A 13129-nucleotide genomic window follows, 5' to 3' on the forward strand; every position below is an offset into this window, starting at 1 on the left:
GTTGGTAGCATAGCTAGTAAGACACCATAGAAAACAGAAGTTTCGATCTCTCAGGCTGTCTTAAATATTTTAACTTGCCAGCTGCAAGTCCCTCAGCTTTAGGAAGTAGGTGGAAAAAAGAGCATCTAAAATTCCAGAGTAAATACTAGCTACATGCTGCATGGTAAGCATAGAGCAGGAAACACTCAAACAGAGGACTTGTAACCCAGAATACATTCCTGTGGTGTAACAGCCCTGCCTTGGATTTCCAATAGTTGATAACGTGTGTTCATTTCCTTCAGTATTAAAGTCTTCTTGGATCGTTCTAATTGTCTCTTCAAGTCTAGAGGCGTTACAGCTTCCTTCAAGTGCCTGGTATGCTGTGCCTCAAATGCTAACCAAATTTAACTGATAGGAGCGAATTATATTAATCATGGAGTCCATTGCAAAAATCCAGACTGTTCCACCAGACTTTCAAATCATTCTCTGAAAGCAACTCTTCCATGCTTTTCAGAGGCACTACTCTACATATGGACTTCATGACTTGCTACAGACTTTACACAGGGAGACTGCATATCACTCAGTTTTGAATTTGGACTTTAAGCAAACTACTGCTTATTAAAAAATGTCTTGTTCCAGAAATGAGAAGCACGAACCTTCATTTCTGTAGATATATTGACATGGCTGCCATAAATAACAGAATAAACCAGATTTTACAAGGCACTACCCTAATCAAGTGCTGCACATCCCAGAAAAAAGCCTGGACACTTCCTGCATTTCAATTAATTTTTTTTCAGCCATCCAACTAAGAGCAAGAGTCCAAGATGCCTGGATCCCACATTCACAATACAGAGGTTTTCAAATTGTTTTTTTTTCCTTTTGAATGCAAGATCTTTCATGGAAATTCAAACCACATTATAGAATTCTGTTCTATACTCTGATTTATACTTAACCCTTAACTTAGACATCTCCAAAATATCCATCAGAGGGGTGATGGGAAGCTCACACTAAATTAATGAAGGAAGTCAAAGGCTACAGATCACTATGATGGTCCCCTGGAATCAGAAACCTCTATCTGTATCTTTCAGACATCATATGATGGGAAAGTTGAAACTTAATTTTTGGAGTATCTTAATTTTTTCCCCTCATGTCTACTACAAATACAGATGTTGTTGAAGAATCCAGCCATTTCCTAATCAACTTTTCTGCAAATCATGAATAAATTGGTAGCTCATGAATAAGAAGAGATTGTAGGCTTGAATGGTTGAATGTATCCAAACTAAGGCATCCAAATGAAGAAAACATTTGGGCACATTTAAATCCTACCAACTGCAACTGGATGTGGGTCCCATTCATGGTAATATATATGGTGAGCAAGTCAGGATTCCAAGGTTGTTCAGAAACATATCCATGGCAGGACCTTGTTCATTCTATTAACACTCAAACTTCCTATCAAGTGAAATGTTATGTAACTAGTACTCTAGGAGGTACATGTAAGGCAGAGGAAGAATCTAATATTTTCATACCAAAACTATCAAAGCATTTAAGCAAGCAGAAGTATCTTAGTTAGTAAGAAATAAACTGTGTAGAACAGCCTACTGCATCAAATATAAAATACACAGAAAAACTTATTACAGATGCTAATTAACCCAGATGTAAGAATTACAGGGTTAATTAAACAACATATCCCTGCCACAATTTTATCTACTGCAGACACAGGTGAGAGGAGAAAAATCCTACTATTTGATCAAATTATCTATAAGCCACAGTAGAGAGTTCTGATAAACATTTTAGTAAGCATTTAATTTTGAGTCCTAAGTAGGATGGATTCTGCATTTAGATTACATCCGTTTTTATTATTGAACATGAAATATCAATTGATTGAGAAAACAGTCATTTCACCAGCTACATAATGCATGCCTCTCCTGCAGCACAGTTGTTAAAGCAAAACATATATTTCTAATCAATTTAGTTTTAACTAGCATGCAAAAAACTCATTCCACTTAAATCAGATCTTTATTTCAAGCATACCACGTGACCACTCTCGGTACAGGGGCTTGTTACATGCAATTTTCTTTGGAAGCTCTGCTCTCAGTTATCCTGTTCATTGTCTGTGACACCACCCCAACCACCTGAAAAGCAATATTCATAGAATACATCCCATTGGAAGAGACCTCAAAGATCATCTAGTCCAACTTTTGACTTAGCACTGAAGGATTAACACTAAACCACATCCCTAAGCACCAGGTCCACACACTGCTTAAACACCTCCAGGGATAGAGAGACTCCACCACTGCCCTGGGCAGACCATTCCAGTGTTTGATAATCCTTTCAGTGAAGAAATACTTCCTAACATCCAGCCTGAACCTCCCTTGGCACAGCTTGAAACCATTTCCTCTAGTCCTGTCACTTTACACCAATGAGAAGAGGCTGGACCCATCCTTGCTCCAATGTCTCTTCAGGTAGCTGTAGAGAGCAACGAAGCCTTCCCTCAGCCTCCTCCTCTCCAGACTGAACAACCCCATCTCTCTCAGCCACTCTTCAGAACTTGGCCTTGATGAGCCTCACACCTTGCTTGTCTCCAGTGAGGATGATCCTTCCCCTTTTCCCCTTCCAGTCTAGTTTAAAGGCCTGTCAACGAGCCCAGCCAGCTCCCATAATAAAATCCTTCTCCCCTTTTGGGTGAGGTGTACCCCATCTGCTGCCAGCAGGCCTGGCACCATGTAAATCAACCCATGATCAAAAACCCCAAAGTTCTGCTGGTGGCACCAGGTTTGAACCCAGGAATTAATTTAATGGGTCTTGCTCAGTCTGTTTGGGTTGGTTCCCACTACCAGTGGGATGGAGGATAACACTACCTGTGTTTCCACTCCCCTGACCAGTCAGCCCAGGGCCCTGAAGTCCCTCTTGACAGCCCTCAGCTTTTTTTTCTAGCTCATCATTGCCTATCTGGAAGGTCAATAACAAGTAATAATCTGTGGGCCACACCCCTAGCCCAGGACACAAGGGAGGCAGCAAATTTCCCTGTGGGAAGGGTCAGGTCTGCAAATCGGATCCTCTGTCCTTCTCAGAAAGGAATCAATACCACCACCAACCCCTCTCTTTTTCTTAGTAGAGGCAGTTTTGATCTGTGATGGTGACTCACCCTTACCTTTGTTAGCTCCTTGGGAGCATTTCCAGCTTTGTCATTGTCCCTCAGGGTCCAGAGCCCCACACCTGTTATGCAGGGGCAACTGGGAATGCGTGGAAAGCCATGGGGAAAGTCACCTGTTCCCATTTACCTTCACTGAGAGCTCTAACAGATGGTTGAGCCTGCTTTGGGGAAAGCAGGCTGTGACTCCATTGGTCTGTCTCTGATTTACACTCCCTGATGCTTCTCAGCCTGCTCACCTGTTCTGTTACCAAGCGGACAAACTCCTCTACCTGGGCACATCTCTTGCAGGTGAGGTCTGTGCTGCTTTTCTGCACTAACGTCGTACCTGAGCACACTCTGCAGCCTGATGGTTGCCTCCCTCCGCTCAAGCTCAGTCTGGGTAGCAGCACCGCGGCGGGAGTGGGGGAGTGGCAGCATGTGAGGAGGTCACCGTGTTTTACTTGGTAGAGACCCTTGCTTCTACAATGGGGCTGATCTCCTCAGTGAGGGAGTCCTGCCCTGCCTGTGAGAACTGCCGCGCCACCCGCTGTTGGCGTGCTCTGGGTCTTTCGCGCTCCCTGTTGGAGCTTAAATAGCCCGCTCAGAGGCTGGGGCCCTGCCGCGGTTTGCATGAAAACAACGACAACCACCCACCCACCCAACCAACCAAAACAAAAAACAACAACTGGACGCCGACGTTTTTCTGCTTTGCCGAACTGTCGCGGCGTCGGCTCTGGAGGCTGATCTCAGCGGGTTTGCACGTCGATTTGATTAGAGGGCGCTTAAATAGCTGCGTCACTACCCGCGCTTCTCTGCTTAGCTTCAGACGGCTGCTTTGTTGGCTAATGGGAAGACAAGCCTCTGTGTAGGTAAGATTCCCAGCTATATTAAGTTTATTCTTTGAGAAATAGGAGAATGGCATGAAGTTAAGTTTCTTACAGCCTTCCTTCTGTGGGTATTGATTCTGCAAGAGCCATCAACAGCTGCTTAAAGCAGTGACACCTAAACACTGCTTCCCTGAAAAACCACACTAGAAACAGAAACCTTTCTGTGGGGAGCAGACCTCAGGCACATCTTTCTAGCTGGCAAGCCGCCATTGTTGCCAGCTGAGTACAAAGGTAAAGAACCAGGCAGGAAACCTTGTAACACATCTTAGTGGCATCCAGTGACACAATGTAAAAAGGAAAAATAAATAAAAGGCATACAATAACTAATTAGAATAACTGTTAGAAAATACCATTGTTACTGATGCTTTTACCCAAGCAGTATCAGTGGGAATCAGGTATATAGACAGTGGTTTTTTTAAGGAAATCTAAAACCTAAGTAATTTTCTTCAATTTTTTAAGGGCCCTTCATCATAAAAGCCCTGGCAGAGAGTTCAAAACAGAACAAACCAAAACAATTCAAAAAACTACATAAAGAACAATAGATAAATTTACAAAGATAATCCCACAGAAAAATATAAAGTAGGATTTGTCCTTCATGGGTTCCAAATCTTCATCAGGATATTTTTGGCTTTGCCATTGTCCTCTACTCTTTAAAGCATCCAAGATAAGAAAATAATTTCCTTGGCTGAGATGAAACAGGGTCTCACTGTTGAAATTCACATTACAATATTTCTTTCAGATGTAAAAAATTGTTTCTTCATGCTAATTGGGATAAAATACTTAGATCTCTTAAGTGAGGTATGCTGAAGATATACAAGAACACAGTTGTAAAGTTGTAAGGTGTAACAGTTAAGCACTACATCTCTTTCCAATGACTTGGTGAACTCTGTGCTTTCTGGTAGAAAGTACAGGTTGGAAATTCAGGAACATCTAAGGTAGAAAGGTAACAAAACTGAATATTCCATAACTACTTGTGTAGAACTGTCCCGGCTCAGCTTATTTCGCCGTTGTTTATGGGAAGTAATAAAATCAAATTGAAGTGTCCTTCTGAACCTATCCTCACAACCAGCAAGTAGAAAAATACACTAAATATGTATGAAATGAGTTGTACCTTAACAATAAACATTGATTTTTGTTCTTAGAACTAATCTTCAAAATAGCGTACATTATTTAGAACTTACTATTTCATGTTAAATTGTATTAAGCTATTTGAGGTTTTAAGATTCTGTGCTAAATACACCAATATAATTGTACAGCACTGTTGCCTGCAACATCAAATACCAAACAGACATGTAGTGGAAAATCATAGTAAAATCTTTTACAAATTTAAGAGTTTCATTGGTATCTTGGGATACTGAAATTACAAAATCTCAAGTATCCATCTTTTTTTTCCACAGCGTTGAGTTCTGGTAGACACACTGGAGAAACAATGGTAACAAAATGAACCTCTCAGAATTACAACAGAGAAAAATCTGCTTTAGGGAAAAAAAAAAAACTATGCAAGTTTTAGAGTTCTTTTGCTGTGGATATTGGTACATGTTGACCATAGGACATTATCTGACTAATACTGCTCACACTGAAGGGGCCAAAAGAAAGGTTAAATATTCATCAGAAAGTCTCAGTACTGTCTTCTTACAGTAAACTCACCTCCTTCAATCCTCTCCTGTTCCACTTACACAGAAAAGGAGACAGCTCATTTTTTTAATAATAATTTTTTAAAGGCTTAAAAACTTACATGCCCATGATTTATTCACAGTTGCTGTTACTTGCTCTGTTCAACCTCTGCACATCAAAGAAGCTTAAATGATGTTATCTGGTCACAAGGATCCCTGTAACTACTTTGCAATTCAGAGCACTAGTTTTACTTTTTTTTAATGACAAAATAAATTCAGGGAAATTTGTTTTAATTTCATGAAATTTGTAATCTAAGTCAGTATTAGCATAGATGCAGCTTTGTACTGCTGAAATTTGAATAATGCAGGTTCAATTTTTGATGCCCTAATTCTTTCAGCATCTCTGCATTCCTGTTAAAGTACTACTGTTCTTGATGTTATTAAAATCTTCTGTGCACTGTGTAATGATTTTAATTTTGAATGTTTACATTGACCTAGTTTTAAAAGTCCAACTGAGATACCCTTTCAGTTATAGAATTTGAATAAATTGCATCTCTAAATGTAAGTCCAAGTGGATGAAATTCCAAATTAGGTTTTATAAAGCCTTTATTTACCAATAAAGCTTTATTTACTGTGACAGGCTAAGTCAGAAAGACATAGCCAGATGTTGCATTTACATGATTCTCTCTTCATATTGAAGGCTGATAATGTAGTGTCGATCTCTTCATTCAATCACTCTGTTGAAAGAGTGAAAGACAGAACTGACACAGACCTTAGCCTCTGTAAGGGTTGTCTTCAATATAGAAACAGCCAAACTTCATTCAGTTTAATGAGAAAGCTCATCACTCCTTTTACAGACTGCTGTCCATGTCATTTGATTTTATTTTCTCGAATCTGCTGTATGTTTTTCTAAACTGTTTCTTCACCAATTGTATCTCTCATTTGATTTAAGATGGAAAGTTCATTAGCAGAATACTAGAAATTCTAGTTTGGTTTCTTGTGATTTCTACACAATAACCACGCTCTGCAGGAAGGAATCAGCAGTATTTTCACTGCTGCTGGAACAGTTGCTTCAGTAGTTAGCCTTGAGCTTAAATCCTAGATCATTGCTGTCTTCAGAGAACAGTTTTGTTTGAGAGAGTTCAGTGCTGCAGCTATTGGTTTCTAAAGTGACCCAGATTAATATTTTTACCATCTAATGCTCAAACTACCATAAATTGTCACACTTAAATGAAAGTACTCAAAAAGAGTTAAAAATAGAAAAGTAATGACTTGAAAAATCTTCATCCTTTTGACAAAAGACTAGGGTAGAGAGATGACCTATGCCAGGGGAAAGAGGAGAGTCAAGACATAGGAAACTAAGCCTCTCCTTGTACTTTTTCTGTCAGCACTTCACAGCTCGCAAACATTTTATAGGGCTCAGTCACTTCTCAGAGCTCTCCCATAAGCTGGCCATTTTAATGTTAACCAAATATTGAATGCCCTGCAAGTCAATAAAAACATTTATTGACTAAAAGATTCAGTCTATAAACACACACAATTAGAGAACTCCTGTTGTAAAAGTGACAAAGTAGAAAGATAAACTGGCAGGTAATAGATTTGTTTGGCATTAGCTTAAAAATGTAATAAACAATCCTCTGGCATGTTAGTAGCATGCATGCTTCCTAGAACAGATTTTCAGGAGATTCAATATGTAATTCTATGTTCATTGGAATAAATCTTATCTGGTATTATAATAGGTAGAGAAAAATACGCATTTACAAAGACATACAAGGCTCCACTCTGCAGACCTGCAAAAGAAGTGGTCCTTGGGTCTTATTGGCAATGTCAGGCTGGCTCACCTAAACCTGTATTTATCATTCATATTACATAACCAGACACCTCAGATTAGAACCCTGTTTCAGCAGCAAGATTCTGCACCTCTGGAAATTTAAGCTCTATATATGAAATGTAAGAAACTAATGAAAGGTCCTATCTCTGTTTAATAGGTAAGAAAGGTGTATAAAATTACATAGTCCCTAAATTCACACGATGGATCACCAACAGACCCAATATCCATTTATGTTCTGTTAATAATTTTTTTTCAGTACACTTTTTTGCCATTTCTGGTTAAGACTATGGACTTTGTTTCAGGGTGCTCCTGGAAAGGAAGGGCTGACTACTATAGCAGAATTTCACCCCATTCAAAATTTGGGTGCAGAAATAACCCCATGTTGCTCTTACTAGCTTCTGCAGAACAGTATCTTCCTGTAACACAACAGACATGATGACATGCTCCTAGTGGGAAAGAAGGTCTGCAACACAGCACAAAAAGGAACCAATGCTTGCCAAACATCAGGCAGTTCTTTTTTTAGCCAACGGTGAACACAACTTCTTTCCCTACCATAAACCCCCAGAAATGGTCCTCTGTATCAGTATTTATTAAAGCAAAAGTTTTTCCCTACAGTTGAGAGTCTCTACAAGTGAAAACAAACTCCTGTCACTTTGGGAACCAAAAAATGAGGTTACTTTCTTTGTTGAAGCACCTATTTTGTACTGTGAAATTAATAATTAGCAGTAAGGCCATATCTGGTTATTTCAAGAAGCCACAGATATGTCAGCATAGTTATGAAGTTAACTTGTTTGAAGTTTTATAATCAGTAGAAAATGTCTTCTTAGGGTGGTACCTAACTGTGTTTTTTCTTTATCTAGTAATTTCATATTTCTTTACTTTCCAAAACCATGGGCATTCAGGACAGATAAGTTAGCAAATTTACAGTGGATATGAACCAACTGTAATAAAAGGGAAACATTAATTGGTATTTTTGAGTATTAGACAGTATGAACTCTGCCATAGAGAAAGCAGAGTCAATTGAGGTTTAAAATCTAAGAGCAGTTTAAATCACTTGTGATTTCTGCATAACAGCTATTAAATCTTCATTTGCAATGAAGATTTCCATACCTACTGAGAACTAGATTTCCATACCTACTGCCAGTACTAGAATCAATATAACATTGTAAATATATATAACAGTGCATTGACAGTGAATCACTTACTCTTCTTGCAGACATAATTCATCAGCAGGATTCTGAGCCACACGATGTATTCCATTAAAGCAGGGATTCCAGTTTTTCTTCCTCAGAGCTTTCCAGATTTAGTTAGAATTGGCAAAACCTCAATAACTACTCTTGCAGCCTATGAATGTCTTAGTCTAACCAATGAAATTGTCTGTTCTTTGTGCCAGTGCCATTAATTAGTAAATGCTTTAATTATTCACATACCTGTTGTATGTTCTTCCACAAAATCTTTAGCATGATGTAATTTTCTCAGTTACACAAAGGACAAATCCTGTCTCTCTTGAAGGCAATAACTTGTTTAAAGTTTAACTAGCTAGCAGCTGAACCAGGACTTAAATCCAAATGCTACAAACAGTATTCCATAATATTGCAGTTTAAACTTCATATTAGAGACTTCAGAATACTTAAAATTTTGAGAAGCAGCTTGTACTGTGAAAATGAGATATTTGTTCTAGCAGCCTAGAGACTAAGTTGGGAGTTAGGCTGTTCTGTAATGCAACTGATGCATCTTGGCCATAGAGGTAAGACAGGTGAGGTGTTCTGCATAACTCAACTGTATTAGCACAAGGATTTCAGGTACAGAAAGAATTCTGTGCAGTGTAATACCTGTTTGAAGTTTCTCTCTGGCCTCTGTGATATCAGATCTTTTTACAGCTAAACTTTCACAGCACTAGGAGCCAGACTTGAGATTTCCTATTTTCTGACACCAGTTAACATTATCTCTCAACCACTCATGTAGTCTGCTGAAACTGAACTTTGCTTATCATCTAACACTTAGCTTATCTTCTACAGCTATTCATGTCTAGCTACATGGTCTTTGGGAAGCGTTAGAGTTGAGGCTGTTAAACTACACCCAGAAACCTTACTTGTCAGAACACAAGTGTGTAAATGCACCTGACCTAGCAAGGAGCAATTTAACTACATTGGTTCCAGGCTGTAACCAATTACTGCCTCCTTGTTGTGAGCTTTACATCAGGAACAGGCATCAAGGTAAACTATGCAAACCAAAATATTTTGAGGGCATATAACTAGAAGGTACTTGTTTGGGTCAAGAACCTCTAGGTGAATATCTATAGTGCTATGGTAAGAAAATCAGAAAGGGATTGTTGTGACCTTAAAAGACCCTAGAGCACAGGCCTTTTCTTTTTTCTTTAAAAATAAACAGATTTCTTTATCTCATAAGCTTGTGTTATCAGTGTTTCATACGGAATTAATAAAGTATAGTATCAGAAAAATAATGGTATGTCATAACTACAGAAGAACTATAGCTCTGTATTCCTGGTTATAAGATTCATAATGAATCTTGAAAATTAATTTTGTAAGTTAGACACATGATTAAAATAGCTCCAGCTTTATAATCTTGATGAGATAATTAAAGTAATTAGAAATTACACCTAGAAATTACTGCTTGAACACTCACTTAGTAAAAGAATCTTTAATCACAATCAAAACCTTTTCTTCCCTGAAGAAAGAATCTAGTTTCCATATTACAGGTTTTTGGTAGCTTCCCATTCATTTTCTTCAGACAGTGATTAGAATAACCCTTGTCAGTTGTTGGAAAGAGCACATTAAGAATAATTTTGCATAGATCAGAAAGAAATCAATATCCCTTTCTTGGCACTCAACACTCTTTTCAGCTGACCTTTTATTCCCCAAATCTGCTTTCCCCCCATTTCTCAGAAAAGCTTTCTTTCCAGAAGCATCTGCCTCAAACATAACATTTGCTTGTACACTTAGAATGAAGGTATGAATTTTATAATACAATGAACTACATCAGTTTAACAGAGCTTGTTTGGTCTGGTACTGTGAAAGACTGACTTAATACTGTTGCAAATGAACATCCTGAACACTCCTTTCTCAAGTATCTTTTCCCTTTCTCACCAATGTAGCAAGGACATGCGGGGAATGCCATTTAATACAATTGTAAGGTTCTCACCTTTGGAAAATCTTAGAAAAATTCCAGAAAGAATGCAACAAGTAAGATGGATTGGGTGCGATAGGAGACCAGATGCAGTTTTCAGAAGGAAAAAGTTAATCTTCCACGCTCTACTCAAGTTCAGAGAAATTCCATTTCCTTATTTTCAGTTTTATCCTTCTTTAAGATGTCAGCCTCTTTACTTATTTAAATTATTATTTTCTTTATTTCTGTTTGAGAAAAATTTTGCTAATACTTATACTGCACTTGCATATAGTGGTGACAGCCAAATCACAGCTTATTTATAATGAGTACAAACATCCTAGTTCAATATTTAATGTGCAGTTAAGACAAGAAAATATACAAGGGGTTTTACTGTTACTAAGCTTGGAAGCACTGAACCTAGCTCTGCCACATCCAAAATTCAAAATCATCTTTATTAACAAGCTTAGGGGTTGGCCAACATCTCAGTGAGTAAAAGCCAAAGTACAGAGAAAGCAGGACCCACCCATGATGCCACTTCAGCATCAGTTTGCCTTCTTGCCACAGATAGCCATTTAACTGCAAAGCTGATTTGATATTGACAGAAGTTCAAGTGAAAATTTGCCTTGATTATTGATAACTGTCAACAACTGGCAATTTTGTTACCCCCTTAAGACGGGCTTTCTGATTAGAGTGCTGCACTTAAATCCCCTCCCACAAGTCCCAGTGCTGAAAATCATCATTAAGCCATGCTAGAGTCAAACTCAAAATACTTGCTTGCTTATGTCAATATGTACTAAGTCTCCAGCAAAAGATTTACAAGAACTGGGACAGGCCCTGAAACAGAGTATGCAGGCTGTAATTCAGTCAAGGAACCATCTCTTGCTTTTCATAAAATAGTCAAGACAAAAGGAAACCTGCTTTAGGTTTCATGCAAGAGAGAAAAATTTCTATATGATCTTGCTGAGAAAACTGTTTACAAGTGAAAAATCCTTAAATTCTTACAACATTATGCAAATTCTGACAGGAATTTTCAAATTATAAAAATATATTTTGTCATCTATTGCTGCCCCCATTCTAGAGGCCTTGACAAGGATCAAGGAAGTGACCTCTTGCCCTGTACCGGTACTTTGAACGCTAAGTTACAATTACCTCAGAACTACAGAATCATTACATGCTAACCACCCTAATAAGACTGAGATCATATTGGAGGACCTGGTTATCTGGTGGTTCTCTGAAATAATTTGTAAAGCTGAAGGAAATACTGTTATTAATAACATCAGATACCTAAGGCCAAAATCCAGGCCTGTGAGCATTTCTAAGTATTTTTCTTCAAACAAGACCCTAAGTGTGTCCGTTTTAAGCACATTACTGTGAAAAGTTAAAGTGCAATGAATGTGCTTTACATTACATAGAACTTCTAAAAAAAAAGAGAAATACTCCCTGAGGTTGTACACCAATGGCTTTGCAGTCTGAAGTGATTCAGAAGCTCAAGTCCCATAAGGCATATGAAGTCAGACTCCTACTCCTGATAATTTCTGTCCGAGTTTAAAATAATCGTGCCATATGTTAGCGCAGTAAATGACACATTCTTTAACTGAGGCAACTGTTTTAAAACAGATTAAATACAGCTAAATATAGATTCACTAAAACCAGTTTAGTGTGTCCCCCCCTTTTTTTTAAAGGCTAGCGAAACCTTTCTAAGAAAAACCTTGACAAAACAAGGCATTTACTTGTGGCTAGCTTGTTCTAAAATACAGTTGCTTTAGTGTTTAAATAGCAATGAACTTTCAAGCTGGATCTATCAATCTTCAAATAAATCAAAAGTGTTCTCTTCTTCCTAGACTTAAGAATCACTTCATTCATCAGCAGAATAGGAAGAAATCTTAACTTAGGGAAAGATAGCAACAGGGTAGATTACATCAGACTTCTTGTGTGTTAGTAGGACCACTGCCTACAGCCTTCTCCTCTCCCTTCCATAGCTTTGTGGAAACTTCTAGTTCTCCACGTAGCATCCCTTCTTTTCTACCACTATACTGGCCTTTAGAAATCCAAAATAAAATATATTTACTATTTTGCACAGAATACATTGCTTTTTATTCCCTGGTGTCTATGCTTTTCTTCCTCATTGAGGATTTTTTTTGTTGTTGTTGTTTTAGGTGTGCATAAAGCGTAGTAGGTCCAACAATAGATAAGAAGTACCATCAAATGATGAAATTATATATCATCCACAGTGTTTGATACTATTCAGCATTTCACTATAGTGCATAGTGAAGCAGTAAAGCATTTCCACACAGCAATGTCACTTACTTAATGTAGAAGTGACTGTTATTTCTTTCCAGATGGAGAAAGGAAGTTGTTGCTTTGACTTATTTGTGGGTTTGAGAGTTCAGGTTGTATTGAGAACAGATTTTCCAAGTCGGCTTTCTCATCATGAAGAACAGCAAAAATACACTGCTGTACTGCATAGCTAAAAGGCTGTGGAGCTTTCAGTGCATTTCAGCCAAAATAAAACCTTAAAGTAGTAATTTTAACCTAATCAGTAACAAGAATGATTTTTTTT

Source organism: Indicator indicator, chromosome 13 (genome assembly GCF_027791375.1).
Source record: "Indicator indicator isolate 239-I01 chromosome 13, UM_Iind_1.1, whole genome shotgun sequence".
Lineage (NCBI taxonomy): Eukaryota > Metazoa > Chordata > Aves > Piciformes > Indicatoridae > Indicator > Indicator indicator.